Genomic DNA, 22,469 nt, shown 5'->3' with positions numbered 1-22,469 from the left:
TTATTTTAATAGACAAGCTTATAAAAGCTTTTTAGAAGTATTTTTGAGACATGACCAAATTAGAATAATTACCTTTGAATTGTATTTATTTTCTCTTCATTGTTTCCTTGATCCATTACACAGACCCAGTGATCATACAGATCTGATGAAAAAATGCTTCCAGGAATATTTCGCAGAAATTCCTTACATAGATGGAAAAACAAACATTTTAAATCATTATTCTGATGCCAAATATGTATTGGAGAAATAGGAAAGAAAACATCTTGTTGAAAGTTCTGTGAAGTCCTCCCTTCGTACTACACAGAGCTCTGTGCCCGCTCTCCACTGACTTCTGCACATGGAAACGTGTGCTTTTATTTTTTTCTAATGAAAACCATTTGGATAACCAAAGTCTGGATGATGGTGAGAAAGATAAAGGACAACCTATTTGGGCCAAAGCCTCCTGTTTTATGCATTTTAAACAAATTGGTACTTTATAGGGTCTGGCAGTAAACAATCTTAAATCCTTTTTTCCCTCCTTTCCCCTTAAATAGCTAGTCCAAGGAAATACACTAAGATATCTGTGAGATTCATAATCTGGTAATCATTCATTTGCTCATTCTATATATATTTATTCAACACTCTATATGTATTTATACATATATATCAGGCACTGTTTGAGGTGCTAGGGACAGAGAAGTGAATAAAACCAAGTCCATGCTAAATAGTATGTCCATGGTACAATATCCTTTCTTAGAGATCCCATTCTGCTGAGACCACTGGCAGGGCTAAGTGTGGTGAAACTAGACGATGACACAAACAGGATAGGACCAAGGGCATTTGCTGTTTGGATTTTTGTTTATCAAAAGCTTAAAAATAAAATACATTTGCTCTTGGTCCAAGAGTTCATTCTAGGCCAATTTTCTCTGTTGCTTTTGGCCAAGCTTGCAGTCTCATTACCCGTCAGCAAACTTTAGTCAGAGAAAACTCAGTTCTTTGTCAATGCCAAGCACAGCCCCAGCCATAGTGGAAGTCATGACTGAACTGCTGCTATGTATCACATGGGAAAATACTAATGGGGGACATGGGAAAGCTAATCAACTGAAACTGAGATTCTAAGATAATTTTAAGAACATCCTTGTAGTCACTCTGTTAACATATTCTTTTTAGAGTGGTTAACAAGAAGAAGGATGGATTAATTCAAAGTTTTCAACTGTTCTATTGTATCTTGCAGTAGAAATATACCTGGATACTTGTGGTTCAGATATATTGTCACAAAACTTACTTTTTTGGGTAAAGCTATTGAATTTTCATAATTCCAAACTAATTTTAGCTGCTGCACCCACTTTAAAAGTCAGTTAGAAGAAGCAAAATTTGTTATTTTGAATGGGGTGCTGACAATAGCTCTCTTTTTAAATCTCAATGGAAAGCATACTTATGATCTGCCTTGAAGAAAAACATCATTAAATCATAAACTTACACTTAAAAGATAATAACTCATAATATCTCAATGAGCTCTCCCACAGCAGGAATAACAAGTTACAAAATAGAGCCACCATCACAACTGAGAAGGATGTGCGAGCTGGTTCTGAATTACAATCACCAACTCACAGAAACCACAGGCCAGACCATCAGCAGAACTCTCCAATTCATTTGAGATGAAATTCTGCCAGATTAAATATGAAATTTTCCTTAAAGGTCTGATAGATCAAAGCTATAGTGTCTCAAGCATTTTTTGTCCAATTATAGTTTGAGAAGTTAAATGTATACTATACCACTTTAAAACAGTCTTAAAAATGAGAAACAAAAGTTCAAAAACTTTTGGCAAAATTGATCTCCTTTCATGAAAGCACTTGGAAGAAATGTGACTAAAACACAGTTACATAATGATAAACCTTCAATTATTTGGAACCTATTTAACCAGACTCTTCAGTCATTTGGATAATTTTTTGTCTATTGCTTATTTTTGGAAAAATAATATTTCTGCAATCTAAAACACAAATGAACTCTTCTAGAACCATCCTTCTTTGTAATAGCCTCAAGAATGTAGCACAAAATTTTAAGAAGTATGGTGTTGTGAAGAACAGCACAGTAAGGAAATTCTTCTAAAACATTGGTTTTACCTTCCTAAATTGAGAGCTGGGAGAGAACCTAATTATATGAACAAGAAAAACTCATATGCATATACTCGTATATCCTTGGCATATATATCTAGCCAAGCATGCCACAGATATCCTTATTGTATTTCAGGACTGAAGAGTCATCACAAACCCTGTACAAAACAGATTAGATGACCCTAGCTAAAACTCTCCAGTTCTCTTGAGTGATAATTTATTGCAAAAGTCCACAGCAGGGTTTGTTTAAGAGCAGACATGGCCCATTTACCCCCAAACACCTAGTGTTCCTGAAGTTATGCAGTAAAATTCTGTAAGCAGCTGGCCACTCAGCTGGAGTAGGGGTATGCAAAAGTCTTCTTCACCATATTTTCTGTCATTTGGTTTTTATGTTTCAGGCCTTGGGATGCAGGCTGGGGGCCTTGTCTCTACCTGTGGCTCCAGTATACCCCAACCCTTTGGGAGATGGGGCCTCCTTCTGCAGGTCTGCAGAAGCTACTACTGGGGTCAAAAGCTCTGCTTAAAGCTGGTTTTGACTCTAGGTTTTCCAAAAATGTATGACATTTCCAAGAATGTGAGGGAAGAAAACATTTTAGAACTCTGTCAGCCATGGGTAGATGTGACTTAGTAACAATGGGTAAAGGGTAAGAACAATAGAGACTGTCAAATGTAGTAAAAGTGAAAGAAGGCCCAGATGTTGTAGCCGTTCTTACTCCACTTCCAAAGTAAAAGGCATTAGGGGACAAAGGAAGGAATATTTGTGGGCATGATGATTACGTAAATGAATGCAATTTTTAGTGGTCTCAATAGTTTTTTGCTTCAGTTGCAAGGCAAATGCTTGTTTATTGCATGGTAAGCTGTAACTGTTTTTGAAAACTTTGCCTTCATTAGGAAGGTAGTGAGATAGTGAGAAAATCATCATAAGCAGGATGTTTATTTTGGTAAACATGCTATGTATGTTTTGATTATTTTAATTTTTAATTACAATTTTTTCTTTTTGCATGGGGTGGCAGAACTGAAGAAGAGATTGGTGTGAGGTAAAAAAAATTTTTTTTTAAGTATATCTGACATGTCATATCATCAGCAGTGGCTTTTAAAGTCCAATATTGACATTTTGAAATGTTTTTAAACTTTTTTAGATTCTAAATCTACTTTGGTTCTTTCCAGATAGAAATAATGTTCATAATGAAACAAAACAAAACATAAAATGTTTAACTTGCTCCAGAGCTACACCATGGGGTGGATAAAGGGAGAGCTTTTCCTACCTTTAAAACAGATGCTATCACAAAAATACATTCACAGTCTAGGTGTACTTCGACTCCAGAATTCAGTTTCTCTTTTAGCTCTCTGCAGGATTTCAGATTGGCTGATAGCCTGAAGATTCCTTTTGTTAGGGGTCCTTTTTTATTAAGAAAATAAAGCATATCCTATAAGGAAGCAAAGGAAACAAAACAAAAAAGCACTTCACACATACATGCAAGGGAACATGTACTTCGGCTGCTAGAGACCAGATTAAAAGCACTGAAGGATCGGAGCTGGATGGACAGCTAGAAGGATTAAAGTCAATCTTTTAGAGAGCAGAATGGTGGTTACCAGGGGCTGGGGATGATGGCGGGGGAGTTAGGGAGATGTTGGTCAAAGGATACAAAATTTCAGTGAGAAAAGAAACAAATTTAGGTGACCTATGGTATAACATGGTGATGACAGTTAATAACAATGTACTGAATTCTTGAAAATTGCTAGGAGAGTAGATTTTAAGTGTTTACTCACTTTGCTTTCTTTCTGTTTGTATGTCTTCTGCTTGCAGTGTAGGAAGAGAATGGGTTTGGGAGACAAGCAATCCATGGCATTTAAAATCTAGTTATGCCACTTATTTACTGTGTAACCCTGGGTAAAGTTCAGAGGCTTTTTTTTTAATTAGTAAAGAAGGAATGATGAGAATAATAACTACCCCCTATATTTGCTGTGACAGATAAGCTGTGAAGGGGCTAGACTAGTGTCTGGCATTTATAGATGCACAATATGGCATAAAATGCCATACATCTAGTATAGTGCTTGCAGGATACTGGATACTCAATAAAAATGTTGGTTAACAGTGATTATTTAATATATCAACACAAACTCTGTGGCTTTCAACTGACCCATTCTATACACAAGATGACTAAATGCCAGAGAATGTATCTTTATACTTAAACACTTGAAATACAAATAAAGCAGTTTTAAAAACTTTAAAAAATATAAGATTAAGTACTCTGTTGCTGAAGTGGTTAAAAAAAAAAAAAGACTTTCAGAACAATATGGAGTTTAAGAAGGATTTGTGAGAGATAGAATATGGATTGTCTATCTACAGAGCAAATTCTAATTTACCTGAGCAGGCTTGTATGGCTCTTTCTTGAAACCAGTAGTCTAGATTATCTCTTATGTCTTCCTTATGATTCTGCAATAGCTAAGTCAGATTTTAATTCTTTTAAGTAATGATAATAGAGGTTCTTAGCTAAAGCCAGGGATGTCTATAATCTTTCCATCTGGGGACAGGTTTACTTTCCAGATTTCCCCATTCCTAAAATTCCTTTCCCATTAGTTTACAGGCCAAAATGAGACTTACTAAGACAGGTTTGGGCAGATTATCATTCTCACAAATATTTGGCAGAGAAACTCCAAACAGCTGTCCTGGCACAGGAGATGTTGGATATATGGGCAAGTTGTGCTGGTGAGTGCTAGAACCTCGCCAAAAAGCCCAGTTTAAGATAGATCTTCTCCTTTTAAATGTCTTCTGATTTGAATCTAAGGCAGAATTGAGAGTATTAGAAAAACTAGTTTTGTTTACTTAACTTTATTTCTATAATTTCCATTTCACTATATGTTCGTTACTATGGCTCAGAAAAAAAATGCTTACAGATGTCCTTTGTTATTGACAATTCAACCTATGAAATTTCACTATAATATTCTGTAAATTAAGGAAAAATCAACTAAGGAAGAATCAAATGTTTGGTTCTTTGTCTATCCATTTTTGAGACACCACTGGTATGTTTACTCGAGTTTTGGCACTAAATTTCAAAGGTGAAAGAATGGCTTCCTATTGAACTATTACAACTTAAATCAAAAAGTGTTTTTCATACTAACATATACATTTTCCCATTTTAAAGATGAGACGGGGCATCCAGAAATTTGAAGACTGAATTATACTACAATTAAATCATGAGAAAAAGCAAGCAAGGAGGAGGGAAAGGGGAAGATGGAGGAGAAAGAGGAAGAAGAGTAGGAAGAAGAGAAGAGTTGTTGTCTCTATTAAGATGTTCTATGGAAAAAAAGAACGCTTTATTGCCTGATGTCCCACTCTACTACTGACAACAGATACAGGAAGCCAATGTCCTTCGTTTTTTCCCTTTCTTTGCAACTGAAAAGACTTTCGTGTATCTTTTCAGTTCCTGACTTTAAGACATATGCATAAGGCAGGATGGATGGGTGCAAACATGACTGAGACTTGCCCTTGCCATGGTGACATTTATCATCTAACAGGGAACAAGACTGGTGGTGGGGTGGGAGAGAGGAAAAGCAAGTATATTGATAAATAAAACATCATAAGGGTGGAACAATGGACCAAAGGTATTCAGAAGAAAGTAAAGCACATTGATCCAGTAAGAGGGAGAGGAGTGATCCTGGAGGCATTTGCATTTGATTTGGATGTCTTTTTGGCAGTTCGCAGGTATTGGGATCCGAACCCTTGACCTTGGTGTTTATAACACCGTGTTCTAATGAACTGAGCCAACTGGCCAGCCTGATTTGGATTTTGAATGAATAAGACTTCAACAGACAGCATCCAGCGTAATGCCTTGTACCTAATAAGTACTCAATTGTTATTGAACAATGATGGAAACGGAGAAGAAATTTAAGTGGAAAAAAACAACATATACAAAGTAGGCAGAAGTAAAAAGGGTCAATAGTGAGTTATGATTTTGATACCACAGTGCTGAAATTTTTGTCATCTGTGTCTAATTTTAACATTAAACTTAGTTTGCAAATGATCTGATACATAAAAAGGTTCCATTTTTAAAAGTTCCACTTCTAAAAGCGGCTGGCTCCTTCTCCCCGTCTCCTTTCCCCCAACACACACACACACACACACACAACAACAACAACAACAACAACTATAAAGTCTACACAAGTGAATGAAAATAAACCTACCTGTAGTCACTAAAGAGTGATCAAAAGAAGGTAGATACTGAAAGTAAAGGTTTGACCCTTCAAAGAAGGGAAAGTCATGGCACTGAATGTTTCCCATTCTTATAGCTTTTATCATTAAGACAGGCCCCAGGGTGGCGGGGTAACTAAAATTTGGAGAGAAACTGGAACTCTTACTGGCTTGGAGAAACAGAACAAAGATAAAGGTACCCACAGCATCTGGAAAGTGAGAGGGAATCATAGAAAGGACAAAACCTGACAGTGGAAGCCCCAAATATTGTACATTCAGTTCTGCCCAGATTGATGGCTAACCCCTAAAGCATGCATTCCTGGGGCAGATTCAAAACATCTTGCAATTAAGGCTAACAGAACCAAAATATGAGAGGCCACAATAACCAGATAGCACTCACTCACGGTTTGACTCCATTCTCTCTAAGCATCATCAAATACTAACTTTAAAGAAGTCTTTTATCTAGTTTGGATATAATGTACCTTAGCATTTTATTTTCTCAGAATAACCTACTTAAACCAAATATTAAAAAAGCCAAGTTGTGAGAGGAAAGCAAATAAGCAACATTTTACCAGATGGCCTTACGACCATCATCCACACTTCACTCCCTTCGGATACAGTAAGCACGTCGTCAATGTACACACACGGTCAGGTGTGCAAAGCTCTTTGGCTTTGGAGTCAGGAGCCGAGTTAGACTCTTGGTTCAGACACTTATTTAGGCGAGTTACTTAACTTCTTTCCTTAACTTTAAAATGCAAAGGATAACCTATCCCTCAAAGGCTTACTGAAAGGATCATGCAAGATAATGTACGGAAAGTATTACTTTGCCCAGGGCATGGGTCAAAGGAATCTTGATTAAAGCTGCCAAGAGACCAATCTACTCCTCAAAAACAAGACCTCCTCTCTGTACTTACTCTCCATTTGGTTTAACAGCCTTCTGGAGGTATGTAGACGTGAAAGAATACCACTACTCTATTAAGAATTTTCTTCCTGCTTTGACATTCCCAACCTACACAATTTTAGAAAGCAGAAAAAGACATGAAACCCTTTCTGAAATCCAGAAAGGGGTTCCTGTATGTCTAGCAATGTCAATCTGGGCAAATGTTTGTTTAGTATGTGCCATAATATATATGCTGAGTAGCTGTACTCAGTCTGGTTTGCTCACATTTAACCTGGTTTTTTTTATTTCTATAACTATGAGATTTACTTGATTTTTTAGCTTTCACATTTCTTAAGAAGAATGCTCTATCACAAGTTATAAACTCAGTTATTCTATGAATGTAGACAGAGGTTTAAGTGCAAATTGAGTTCTTTACTTTATCATAAATACTTTCAGCTGTAGCCATGCTTTTAATGTTCAGCATTGAATCTGAGAGTCCAGGTTCCCTCTGGGACTGAGAGAAAAAAATTCATTAAAATTTACTTTGGTTCAGCACTCATTCATGACAAAGACCGTCTATAAGTTAGGTATAGAGGGAAAGTATCTCAACATAATTAAAGCCATATATGACAAACCCACTGCCAATATCATCCTGAATGGGGAAAAGCTGAAAGCTTTTCCTTTAAGAACAGGAACTAGACAAGGATGCCCACTCTCACCACTCCTATTCAACATAGTGTTGGAAGTACTAGCCAGAGCAATCAGAGAAGAGAAGGAAATAAAGGGCATCCAGATTGGAAAAGATGAAGTCAAACTGTCCCTGTTTGCAGATGACATGATCCTATATATCGAACAGCCTAAAACCTCTACAAAAAAACTGTTGGAATTGATAAATGATTTCAGCACAGTAGCAGGATACAAAATCAACACACAAAAATCAGTAGCATTTCTTTTCTCCAATAGTGAACATGCAGAAGGAGAAATCAAGAAAGCCTGCCCATTTACAATAGCCACCAAAAAAATAAAATACTTAGGAATTGAGTTAACCAAGGAGGTGAAAAATCTCTATAATGAGAACTACAAACCACTGCTGAGAGAAATTAGAGAGGATACAAGAAGATGGAAAGATATTCCATGCTCTTGGATTGGAAGAATCAACATAGTGAAAATGTCCATACTACCCAAAGTGATATACAAATTCAATGCAATCCCCATCAAAATTCCAAAGACATTTTTCTCAGAAATGGAAAAAACTATTCAGACATTTATATGGAACAATAAAAGACCACGAATAGCCAAAGCAATGCTCAGCAAAAAAAATAAAGCTGGAGGCATAACACTACCTGACTTTAAGCTATACTACAAAGCTATAATAACCAAAACAGTATGGTACTGGCATAAAAACAGACACACTGACCAATGGAATAGAATAGAGAATCCAGAAATCAACCCACACACTTACTGCCATCTGATCTTTGACAAAGGCACCAAGCCTATTCACTGGGGAAGGGACTGCCTCTTCAGCAAGTGGTGTTGGGATAACTGGATATCGATATGCAGGAGAATGAAACTAGATCCATACCTCTCACCGTATACTAAAATCAACTCAAAATGGATTAAGGATTTAAATATACACCCTGAGACAATAAAACTTCTTAAAGAAAACATAGGGGAAACACTTCAGGAAATAGGACTGGGCACAGACTTCATGAATACGACCCCAAAAGCACGGGCAACCAAAGGAAAAATAAACAAATGGGATTATATCAAACTAAAAAGCTTCTGCACAGCAAAAGAAACAATGAAAAGAGTTAAAAGACAACCAACAGAGTGGGAGAAAATATTTGCAAAATATACATCTGACAAAGGATTAATATCCAGAATATATAAGGAACTCAAACAACTTTACAAGAAGAAAACAAGCAACCCAATTAAAAAATGGGCAAAAGAGCTAAGTAGGCATTTCTCTAAGGAAGATATCCAAATGGCCAACAGACATATGAAAAAATGCTCAACATCACTCAGCATCCGGGAAATGCAAATCAAAACCACATTGAGATACCATCTAACCCCAGTTAGGATGGCTAAAATCCAAAAGACTATGAACGATAAATGCTGGCGAGGCTGCGGAGAAAAAGGAACTCTCATACATTGTTGGTGGGACTGCAAAATGGTGCAGCCTCTATGGAAAATGGTATGGAGGTTCCTTAAACAATTGCAAATAGATCTACCATACGACCCAGCCATCCCACTGTTGGGAATATACCCAGAGGAATGGAAATCATCAAGTCGAAGGTATACCTGTTCCCCAATGTTCATTGCAGCACTCTTTACAATAGCCAAGAGTTGGAACCAGCCCAAATGCCCATCATCAGATGAGTGGATACGGAAAATGTGGTACATCTACACAATGGAATACTACTCAGCTATAAAAACGAATGAAATACTGCCATTTGCAACAACATGGATGGACCTTGAGAGAATTATATTAAGTGAAACAAGTCAGGCACAGAAAGAGAAATACCACATGTTCTCACTTATTGGAGGGAGCTAAACATTAATATATAAATTCACACACACACATACACACACACACACACAAATCGGGGGGGGAGGGAAGAAGATATAACAACCACAATTACTTGAAGTTGATACAACAAGCAAACAGAAAGGACATTGTTGGGGGGGAGGGGGGGGAGGGAGAAGGGAGGGAGGTTTTGGTGATGGGGAGCATTAATCAGCTACAATGTATATCGACAAAAAAAAAAAAAAAATTTACTTTGGTGCAGAGCCTTTAATGTATAGACCTTATTTTCTAAATGTCAAAAGCTGATGAACAAACATGCTACTACAATAAAAGATTATGTAAATGTAAAGCAAACTAATTTCCTGTAAATCTAGCTTTCCTAAATAACCCTGGCAATATCCAGGCTAGTGTTTTTGCATGCTTAAATTAGAAAACTGAATATTAAAAATTACGCTCCTTAAAACTTTGTGCGTATAGAACATAACCACAACAGTAAAAGCTTTAATTAGAAATTCTATTCTGGCCACATAGCTACAGAAATTAAGAATACCTTTATTTTTGTTTTTTCTCAGAGTGGGAAATATATATGAAAGAACACTGGAATGACAGGGCAAACAGGTAAAAGAAGAAACATGTCCCATATTTTACTATCCACTATAAAAGTTCAGATTAATTCCAGTTTAGTCCTGGGTCTGAAGCAGATATGGAAGGTAATAAGCCTGCTGTGGGATCACAGAAATGGGAGTTCCATTCACAATAGAACCCCAAGTGTTGCTTCAGACCACACTCAGAAAGATCCCGCTAATTAACTCTTCCACTTCATTCAAGTTTTTCCAGTAGGTGTGATTAAGCCATTAAATTTTTCATTTAACTTCTGCTCTGTGCTATACACTGAACTAAGTCCTGTGATGAGTTCCCAGGCTTTAGACAAGCTCATAGTCTAAAGAGACATGTAGATATGTAAACAAATAATCACAACGTAATTTTTTATGTTACACTAGAGATATGTATACAGTGCTCTGGAGACACAGAGAAAGGGGTAGCTAAAGATTCAAAGAAACAAAGATTTCCTAGAAGTGACATTTGAGTTGGGTCTTGAGGTCTGATCTTTAAATGTCTATATTCTGCATCCCCAATTAACACTAGAGCTATCTCACTGTGGACCAACCACCCCAAGGATGAGTTGTAGTGACTCAAGTCTCAGAGGTGGAGTTCTGAGAGATCTATTGCTATTCTGTTTCCAGTGTAAGACTATTTAGTAGGAGGTCTTCTCCACAATGAAGCAGAAATTTGAAAAACAGATTGAAGATGACTGTGCTCACCTAAAGCTATGCTGGTTAACAGGGATATTTTCTTTGAGCTAACTAGAGAAAACCTCTCTCAGAAATGGATATATGAAGCTTTGTCTAATTGTGGCTTATTTTATTCAGGTGGCTTAAAAACATTAATTGTTCTCACCAATATTTTAATAGAAATTATCTTCCTCTTTTATCTCCCTGCTAACCTTAGAAACAACATAAATTTCCACATAAGATCATGCAAAATATCTACTTCCTGGGGCTAAGCAATTTAAGAATTTAAGAGTTCTGTGGATTTTAAATATACAGGCCACAAACAGAGTGTGATGAACTCTGAGTATAACAAGTAGCACTTGGTAAATAAGGCCAAATTCTTATGTATATAATATGTGCTGAAAAAGAAGTATTAGCTCATTTTTCCCTATTAGAAGTCAGGTTAATTGTTGGTATGTATGTGAAGAAAGGCAGGGAAAGAGAGTGAAGAGGGTCCTGTCCTTAAACTCATTTCCTCCTATGAGGTCTCCTTGTTAATTCTGATTTATGTTAGGGATGAATTGGGGACACAGAAGGTGAGAAAGAAGGAAACAGAAATATGGACTTTAAAGTACATAAAATTTTGATAATCATAGGGTCATATATTCTACATCACAATGAGGCTATGGAAGTACTGAAAATAATTTCCAGAGTGGCATGTTGCCTTCAAATTAAAAAAAAACAAGAGTATTAGTAAAAGCTGTGAGGATGTTAACAGTAAGACAAACAATAACTATGTAAAACTGTCTCTATTTCATGAAGTGAGTGAGTACTAACATGTCCACATAATAGGGCAGTTGGGTCTAGTGATGAGTGGAGATCTAAGGACAGAAGATCTATGTTGAGATTTCAGTTCTACTGCTATATGCTTTGTGATACTGGACACAGTCTGAGTCTGCTCATTTGTAAAATGGGTAATAATGGAAACTTACATGGTTGTTTTGAGGCTTAAAATAAAGTATTTTATAAACTGTGAAGTTTTATGTAGAAATTACTTGAGAACATTATGAAGAGTGTCATAATCCAGGGACCAAAAATTCCATTTGTAGAATTTCTAGGTTCTGTACAGTTCTTTAGTCTTTCTAAATGCCTTTTGGCTTTTCTACTTCTCATTAAAACACTGCAAAGATGTAACAGGCAAAGAAACGGAGAACAGTCAAAAGAGATGGTTCTGTTACTTAGGGGAAGCTCTGTTATAAAGTCTGGTAGAATACTGAGACTTTAGCTGAAATGTTTTTGATTGAATGTGCATTCTAATAATCTAAATTAGAGGGCAGCAAACTATGATCCCTGGGCCAAATCTGGCCTGCCACCTCTCTTTGGATAGCCTGTGAGCTAAGAATAGTTTTTACATTTTTAAAAGGTTGAAAAATTCAAAAGAAGAACAATATTTGGTGACACATAAAAAATTTTATGAAATTCAAATTTTAGTCTTGTCACAGTTTTGCTGGGACACTACCACACTCATTCATTTATGTATTGTCTATGACTGTTTTCACTTCACACTCTATGACAGAGTTGAGTAGCTGTGACCAAGAAAATATGTTGTGCTCTCATTGCTTTGCACTGTTGCTCAGGGCACTACAAATTTTGGTGACTCCACTATATCTTGACAATGTTTCAAGTTCCAGGTGTGCCATGATACTGCAAATCTAACTTTATTTTTTCTTATTCATCATGTCAAAACAAGAAAAGTAGACTTCCAGTGCTGAGTTTTTAGGGCACCGTGAAGTGTGTATGACATTGTTATTGAATCAATGGGCAAAGTATGTGGTTACTGTGCAACGACATAACAGCCATGGTGAAAAACTATATGTCAACTTTACTAGACTAAGCACTTGTCAATATATGTTGACATTACCAGACTAAACACTAACAATCACAGTATCCCCAACGTAAAGAAAGCAACGATCAGAAAATTAGAATATTTAAAATAAAATATCTCATCCCCACAGAGTTTCTTCACAAAGACAAAAAATGAAAACAGACTGCAACAAAAGTAAATTTGAGTGGCTCATTTGTTAGTCAAGAAAGGACAGCCATTTACTAATGGTGAGTTGATGAAATCCTGTGTGCTTGTAGTAGATGAAGAAATGAGCCCAGAGAAACTAGATTTAAGATTATTAGCCTTTTAGTCAGAATAGCTGATCAAATAGTTGAGGACATCAGGAATAATATCAATAGTCAACTAAAACAAGGCAGGTGACTCACTTTGGTTCTTAATGAGTTGACAGATGTTACCAATACTGCTCAGTTGCTTATTCAAGAAGTTGATGCCGCGTTTGAAGTGACTGAAGAATTAGCCTTAAACAGACTGCATAGAACAACTATGGGTGAGAATATTTTGAAAGAATTTGAGAAAATAATTCAGCACCACCTGAAGTGGAATCTGCTAAAATGTGTTATGTCTGATGATGTAGCAAATGTGTGGAGTGAAAAAACGGTGTGATTCGACAAATTTACAAAGGTTGTAAAATTTTAAAATGTTTAATACGTATGGTTTATTCAGTGTATTGATCAGTGGTACTCAGGGAAAATATTTCAATCTATAAAGTGTTACTGGATTAGTAGTGTCAACAGTGACCTTCATTTACTCTCATGGACTTAAGCATTGTCAGTTTTGTGAATCATCAGAAATAGAAGCCAAATATTAGCCTTTCTTGTACTATCACAGAGCAGTTCAATGTCTCAGCAGTGGTAAAGTTTTATAATGATGTTTTGAATGCTGGGCTGAGATTAAACTTTTTATGAATGAGAAGAACTGCTTTCAATCACTATTCCTGGACATTGAATGGATTTATAAATTAATTTTTCCTGTAGATTTGATGTTTCTTAATGAATCCCACCTAAAATTACAAGGCAAAACAATGCTTATACATAAAACTTTTAATGCAGTAAAGTCATTCAACAATATTTAATCACAAGTAATGTCAAGCTGCTTTATACACTTCTGGTGCTGTCAAAACAAGAAGCCACATCTCTAGTCCCACACAAGTCTGCAGCACATATATTTTCCGAGTTCAAACGATAACTCTAGTAGTGTTTTACCAATCTCCACGCAAGAACAAAAGAAAATATCATAACTCAAAATCTATTTATTCAATTGAGGAGCTTCCACTTAACCTTCAATTGGAAGTGATTATCTTCCATGAAATGAAGAAGAATCTAACACAAGTCTACAAATGCCATCTAAGAGAGAAATGTGCTCAATTAGGATTGTATGCTCGTAGAATGATATCAATATGTGGCAGTACCTATCTGTGTGAAGAAAACGTTTTCAAAGATGAAATATAAAAATCTCATTACAGATCAGAACATTTGCAATCAATTTTGATGATTAAGTCACGAACTTTAAATCCCAATTAAGTCAAATTTTATCCCCCTCCAAATAATTCAACTCTTATTAGTAGACCTGTATTATATATAATTATACTCAATTATTATATTTTGAATTCCATCAGTAAAAAAAACATGGAAACTTTCCTTCTTTTGTTACATAAGTACCTACCTGTAAATTTCACTATCCAGCCCCTTACAGAAAAACTTTGCTGACCCCTGATCTAAATCAGTGGTTTCTGAAACAGTTGTTCATCAAAATCTTCTGTATTAAAAAAAAAAAAACAAAAACAACCCACATAAGTGGTTCACCTGCAATTTTTAGTTGCACAGGTGATTCTGATATCCAGCTTGGCTTTGGCACCATTGGGCAATAGTTACTCCATCCCTGATCCCATTTGCCACGAATCATCTACCACTGGAACTACCATTATCCTAACTTTCAATAGAAAGAAACTAAGCGGAGGATGCCTACAATTTATCTTTGAAAGAAAGTCACTGGCAAAACTGAGTAAGACCCTTAGGATTCCTACTCTCTGATTATCAGTCAAATTAATTAAAATTGACAACAGACCCAGAGAAATAGTTCTGAAAACATGGGTAAAAAAGGTAGACTGGGAGAATATTATTCTCCTTAGCATAGCTATAAAGATTCTCTTTGTATCTTTAATGAGATAACAAATCTAAAAATTAATTTGATTATCCATTAAACAAATATTCATTGAGTAAATGTTCATTTACATATGCCAGGCACTGTTGCAGGTTCTGGCAATACAGAAGTGAACAAAACAGACCAAAATCCCTGCTTTCATGAAGCTCACATTTTACTGGATGGAAAACCATGATACCTCTCTCTATAGCACCCCCTCAGAACAGCCCAAGGAAGTGAGCAAACAGCTTTATAGTCCAAAAGTTCAATTTACCGTTATAGGAGAGGAGAAAATGACAGGTATGAATTCACGGTAAGTTTGTACACCGGTGTTGGCAAGATGAGGGAGCCCCTGATGACCGATCAATTAATTTACTGTTGACTTCAGTAAAGTATAGAGTTGGAAGCCAGGCCACCATCCACAGAAAGTGACGGGATTGGGTGTGTATATGTGTGTGGAGGCGATTCAGACAGAACAGTTGACTCAAGGAGTTGGAAAATGCCTTAGAGAAAAAGTTAAGTCTTTCTAGCCAGTATAGACTGCCCATTTGAGGGGGGTCATTAGTGACATAAAACTGCCCTGCTGCTGTATTATTTCCTCTAGCAGTGTTTCTTTAGAGTTCATCTAAAGAAGGACTTTTACTAGGTACATAGGAAAGTAGGAAAGAGGGTCAAAGAAGCTGAGGTTATCTGCAAGAGAGATAATCATGATAATCATGGAATTCAAGTTGGGTAAGGAAAGAAGTAAAAATAGGAGTTGACTAAAAGATGGAGAAAGTGATACAGTGTTGTAGGTTATAAGTAGACAGAAGGAATCTGGGCTTCCAGAGAGGAAAAACTGTTTTGTTTTTCCATGTTTCCATGCACAAAGACTAGATGTGTTATTGTAAATGAGGAACTGACAAATCATTTGGGAAGGTTGAGATAGTAAATATTGTAGCTTTTGTGTGCCACAGCTTCTGTCCTAGTTATTCAACTCTTTAACAATAGCAAGAAAGCAGAGAAGAAAAAATGAACAAAGCCTGGCTGAAGAGGAAGAGAGGGCAGTTACAACTCTTTTTGCCCAATAAGATGTCAAAATTTGGAATCAATGGAGTGAATAGGAAGATAAGTTTTATGCTAGTATTGCAATTATTAAAAAAAATCTATAGATGTTTTAATATGAAAATTATAAATTAAACAGTTTTAAATGAATTGAAATGTTTTTAAAAGGGATCTTGGTGTGTAAAATTCTTCACAATGAGTGCTTATTTGTCTGTTTTCTCTAAGTTTAGATTGCTACATACACATTTTTCTTAAAGTAGGTTCATTCTACAATGAGGTTAAAAACAGTATGAGCTACTTTTTCATTAATGCTACATCAATTGGATCACACACAGATGAAGTACTTCAAAATTTCATCTGGCATTCAGACGATGCCTAAAATCTGTCATGTGGCAGGTAGGTGGCTTCAGTGATCTCTCAAGGTCCATGCTATGCCTTTAAATTTATTACTCCTTGGGCCCGAGTTTGCTCATCTGCAAAGGCAATTCCACTGTTCACTGGACCCCCTAGTTGGTTCAAATTGATAAGGGCAACTGTAGAAATTTAGCATCCATTTTCTACTATCCCACTCATAGTTTCTGGTATCCATTTTCTATTTCTCATACACTCTTAATTTCAGACTGAGAGCTTAAAACTCAAACTTGGCTTAGGGTAAATTATGTTGGACACCATTTTTATCATTCTAGAGTCTTTATAATGGGGAGGTAAGAGACAGCTCTGTTCACAGGAAATTAATACTCAATTGGTAGGCTAAGGAGAGACTTTTGTAGAAATCATCCTGGTCTTCACATAGTTATCAGTCCCAGGATCCAGGCAGGGCATCAGAGTCTTCTGACATCCATCACTGACAGCCTCCTTTTTATACTGTGACCAGTTAGGGGGAACACACAGTGGAGTGTATTACAGTACAAAGAAGGTATTGAAGCACCTGCAGCATTGCCTAGTGCCTTTGACTCTGCAGTGGCCATAAGGTTAAAGGGGAAAGAATGGCAAAGAAAGAAGGGATAGACTGTATTGCTCTTAGTTGCTGGTTACATCAATCATGCCTATTGCTGATTTATAAAATGATCTTCTTCTAAAACTCCATCTTTCCTTTCAAAACTCCTAGCTAGTTCAAAAGAAAAATCACCCCATCTGGCTGGAAGTTTGGGTCTTTTCATTTGTACAAAATGTGTGTCCAGGAATGAAAACTTTTGCTGAAAGAAGGCTCTATGAAGGATGAGAAGCGACTCACCACTCAGTTGCTGGGCCATAGCCAGATGGCTGCGCTTCAGGATGAACTGGCACCGCATCTCTTTGGGCAGCTGTTCCATAAGGAAGGGCTCCTGGAAGTTGAGAGGTGTGGTGGAGTCCTTTGATCCCTGTATCAGGAGTGCAGTGTCTCGAAGATGGCTCATTTTAATTCCATAAGGATATTCATGCCCTACACAGAGAAAAATCTAAATGTAGACTTCAGACAGGCTGATACTGTGAGCATGTGTGCTACAAGCTGGAATGTACTGCAGTTTACCCCTGGTACTTTTGGTATAAAGAAACCTTTTGTTGACTGAATGATCACCATGTGCACTCTCATAGTTGGAGACCACTGCATAATGGAGGTGGTCCTACCAAAATAGTTTTAAGGATGAGAAGAAAGGAAGGAAGAAAAAAAGTCTTTTAAAAATATCTAGTGTGGAGTGAATATACAGGTCAGTTTGTGAGTTGCATAATGTTGGTTTCTCCTATTTGCATATAAGAATAGTTAGAGGTATTCTAGTTTCTCCTTTGACACTAACTAGATCTATAAACCTTCGGCAAATCCCCGTCCTCTCTCAGCCTCAAATGCATGATTTAAAATACTTACCCTACCCCTATCACACAAGTATTGTAAAGATCAAATAAGTAAACATTGGTGGTTAATATTATTTAAATAATAGGGACAATGAACTATATATGTCAAGAATTACTATTGTTACTATTATTTAACACAAGATGTCTGACTGAAAACCTTTAATTAGTTTTTATTAGTTATATAAATAGAGCTTCTCAAGAGTATTGAGACTGGTTTGACTTATGCTTCCCTCCCACTGCTGCCCTCTGAGGCTGGTGTTCATAGGCAATAATCAGAAGGAAGACTGCAGGGGATTAGAAACACAGAAACAGATGCAAAACGGAATTTACAAACTAGAAAAGCTAAACCCTGCACATCTGATCACAACATAACTTTTGCTATTTAATACTCTAAGTAATTGCAGCCTCTTAGTGTAAAGCTCAAACACTACTGGGTTGCAGATTTTTTAAGCACAGGAGTAAGTTCCCTTCTATTGCTGACTTATCACTAAATGTAACTCAGTAAATGCTTACTGTTCCTTTCTACCTGGCACAGGCACATAATGTCAATATTCGATTAATATCAAGCGATACAGCAACTTCAAGGAATTAAGCAAAAAAAAAAAAAAGCCTTCTATAACAGCAATAAAACAATCAATTTATCCAAATAGCCAGCAGCTCATCTACAATTGAGGTTTGCAAAGCACATTAAAATATACAATTATTTTTATTTTTATTTTTTGGTATATCGCCAATACAGGGATTTGAGCCCTTGGCCTTGGTGTTATAACACTGCACTCTAACCCACTGAGCTAACCAGCCAGCCCCAAATATACAAATAAGAACTGCTATTCAATCGTGGGACAATCATATGTCATGTTCCATGGTTTTTTAGTAAGAGCTAGTAATGAAGCTTGGAGATGTTTTCAGCTTGAAAGTTACCATCCACCTAGTTTTAATTAAATTAATGTATTTTATTAAAACATATTTTAAGTATTTTTTTTAAATTTGACAACTTTAATTGTCCATTGACTTTACAAAAATGGCAACATTAAGTGAGAGCTAAAAAAGAGAAAGAAAGGAACTACAATCACAACAATACATTGAACTTCGAGAAGTAGAAAACAGAACTGTGATTACTAGAGGTAGGAAGGGGTAGGGGTATTAGGGAGAAATTGGTTAATGGACACAAAGAATTATTACATTTTGAAATGATAAATACACTAATTATCCTGATTAGATCACCATATATTGTCCACAAATACTGATCGTCCACTCTGTACACCACAAATATGTATAATCAACTATTTCAATAAAAATAAAATTTTAAGATAGAGGGGGAAAAAAACCCTGAAATAAGTCAATTTTGTCCTCAGTTTATGCATGATCACTTTCTACATTCTAAGCATACACATTTTGTAGAAAAGTCTGGTTTTAGATTACTCAGATCACTTGAAGCACTGATTACACAGTAGTGACCTCACAGATAAATGAAAGTACTGCACGAGATGATGCATGTGAAATGCTTTTCACAATGTGTAGCAGGTAGTAAGCATTTTTCAATTGTTAACAGAAATCAACGTCATCAACATCATTGTGTTCATCATCTCAAAATCTGCTACAGATATTGTCCCTCATTTTAATTGCTCTGTTTCTGTTCACCACTCTGAATATAGTTACTGATCAAAAAACATTTTTAAGTAAAATGATTTAAATAAGGTGAGGTGTAACCTATATACCAATACTCCTCAAATCAAATGCTGGGTAATTGAGCTACAGAAATAGCAAAGTAAGTTAGTGAAGTGGTAGTAGGTTAGCCAGTGAAGATTTATATGTTTAAATGGATTAATCCATTTTCTTTGATGCCTAGAAAAGTTCCTGGCACAGGGCAGGTATTTCACATTCACTGATGGTTTAAGATGCATGACTGGATTATAGACTGGTCTTCCAGAGAGGCAAAATAGTAGATAGGAAAGGGAACAGAAAATCCCAAGAACTGAACATAAAAATAAGTGTATGAAGAAAAAGAAATACCAATACATATTGCTGTGTTACAGAAAAAAAGTAAAGGTTTGGGAAGCTAGCTCTGTTTATAAAGTGAAAAAAAAGAAAATTCACATTTTTCTTCCCAACTATAAAATTAGCTGCTTGAGCAAAGAGATTTTGTCTAACACACAGAAATGTTTGGTAGATATTTATTCTTCATATGAGATTTAACATTTAATAGTATTTAAAGTTAGGACCATATGACTAATTCTCTCAGCCACTTAATATTCACTGAATTTTAATTATAGTTCTCTTAGATTTTCACAGAAACTTACCAATGAGTGGGTATGGTGCCGCTTCTTTGCCAGAATTGACCCACAACTGGTAATCTCTCTCAGAGCCCTTGGAGATAAAAGAGCTAAAAGTCATAACAAATCTTCAACATTTGGTACTTCAATGAGGACTTTTTTTTTTTTTTGCATTTTTATGTTTCGTCAAAGGAAAAACCTGGGGACAATGTAAATGCTATATAGGTTCACAGGAGTGATTATGATTTTTTAAGAAAACCCCATCTCTCTCCCTCCAATCCCCAGTGATGGCTAGGGATCCACAAACTTCAATGGAATCAGACCCTCGATATAAAGTGAGCCAACAGAATGTGAAATCTTGACTAAATCTTTTTACAAAGGAAGAACAAACTTCCTGGTTCTAAAAGGCTAATCTCTTCTTTAGAGTCCTGACTTCTGCTATGTCTCTGGACTTCTCAGAGAATATCAGACTTAACCTTCAACATGTCCCTGGCAAAGACAACCTTGTTATCCAGAAAGCCACAAACATTTCTGTATGTATAAGAAGTAAAATATCAAAGGCTGATTTTAGTTCAGCTGCTTCTGAGCAGGAGAAGAATGACCAAGAGGCTTTGAGCAGATAGGCAGTTGGCATAGTCTACATTGGCTTTAGTTTGGGCAAGTCCAGTCCTGGGCACAGAAAGAATGAGAATTCAATCTAGAGAATAGGCCCAGTCATGGAAAACAATAAAACAATAAAATTGTTCACTAGTAGAATTATAACCCAGGAAGGGTTATATTCCTCTAGGAGGAATAAGGTAAATATATTTTAAAAGAAGCCAGAACAGATATAGTCAAGTCTGTTGGCAGTATTTCATATTCTTGACTTTAACTTCTGATTAGCGATCACAGTCCTGCCCTTATAATGGAGGGTCTTGGCTATGGAGAATACCATACAGACTGCCCCCACTACCATACACACATAGTTTGTTACTTCATCACTAGTCAAAAAATTATATATATATATATATTTTTAAAAGATGACCGGTAAGGGGATCTCAACCCTTGGCTTGGTGTTGTCAGCACCACGCTCAGCCAGTGAGCAAACCGGCCATCCCTATATAGGATCCGAACCCGTGGCCTTGGTGTTATCAGCACCGCACTCTACCAAGTTAGCCACGGGCCAGCCCAAAAAATTATATTTCAAATGGAATGAGCAACCTAATAAAAATCCTTTCTTTTTATATAGTGTCTAAAAACACTGTGATCATCTCTTAGACCAGGTATACTCAAATAGCCTCAATTCCTAATTAAATTAATAGAATTATTTTTGGGTCTGAGGAGATTGATCACTTTATCCAAAAGAAAAATACAGATAAGGAAATGAATCCTGTCATTAATTAATCTCCCTTCGTACACCTAAATCTATTCACTTTCTTCCAAAACATATTCACACAGGTTAGAAATCAATGCAGAGATGCCTGCTTTACTCACTGCAGATAAATTTAATTACATTTAAAATACATTACTAAATTTAATAAGTCAGATTTTTTAATCCCAAATTTTTAAAGAGCTCAGGGCTCTTTAAAGGCTTACTATAGCACCGTGTACTAGCAAGTTGAAATACATGGCATGTCTTAAACATGTGTCATGTCACATCAGTGTGTTTTAAAATTTATGGGGAATCTCACGCAAGGAATAGTGTTGTTCAAGTGCTTTCCTTAGTTTCCACCCTTATGAAAATCACTCTCTTTAATAAAAGTACTCATTAGGTGGTGTTTATATAACTGATAGGGAGGCAATGAGGAGAGCCTTCCAATTCTCTTTCCCCAACTCATTCTCAAACATTTCAATATTTTCCTCTAAAACAATTTCAAATGGTAACCTCTGTCCCAGAAAACAGGAGCAGAAGCTAAAAGCAAAATGAAAAATGTGGAGTATACACTAAAGCCCTTCAAATCCATGATCTAATTAAAAGCTTGTCTTTTTATTTACTAGTTCAGTAGAAGTATCAGGCATCTGATCCTCAGGACCTGCAGCCAGGCAATATGGCTTCTAGCCATGTGTTCTTTATGTAAAAATTCTACTACAGAGCAAATCCTTCAGAATTCATCATCCTAAGACTAATTGTGTCTTGGGATAATAACAGGATGATTAGGTAGGGAGAACTGTCAAATACACTAAAAAAAATTTTTGTAGATGTATATAGCACATACAATAAAAATACATATCCTAAAATTATAGTCCAATCTTATGCTTTTTGGTTCATACAAGTTTTAAAATAAGAGTGGAAGATAGCACCCGTATTTTAAACTAACATTAAATATTTACTGTC

At 36.2% G+C, this 22,469-nt stretch overlaps 1 pseudogene; it reads right to left on the bottom strand.

Annotated features, from left to right (window-relative positions):
- LOC134375652 (rho GTPase-activating protein 20-like) overlaps window positions 1-22,469 on the bottom strand; it is a 67,019-nt pseudogene that overhangs the window by 8,176 nt on the left and 36,374 nt on the right.

The sequence above is a fragment of the Cynocephalus volans genome, chromosome 4 (genome assembly GCF_027409185.1).
Source record: "Cynocephalus volans isolate mCynVol1 chromosome 4, mCynVol1.pri, whole genome shotgun sequence".
Classification (NCBI taxonomy): Eukaryota; Metazoa; Chordata; class Mammalia; order Dermoptera; family Cynocephalidae; genus Cynocephalus; species Cynocephalus volans.
This window is presented reverse-complemented; position numbering and strand designations above follow the sequence as displayed.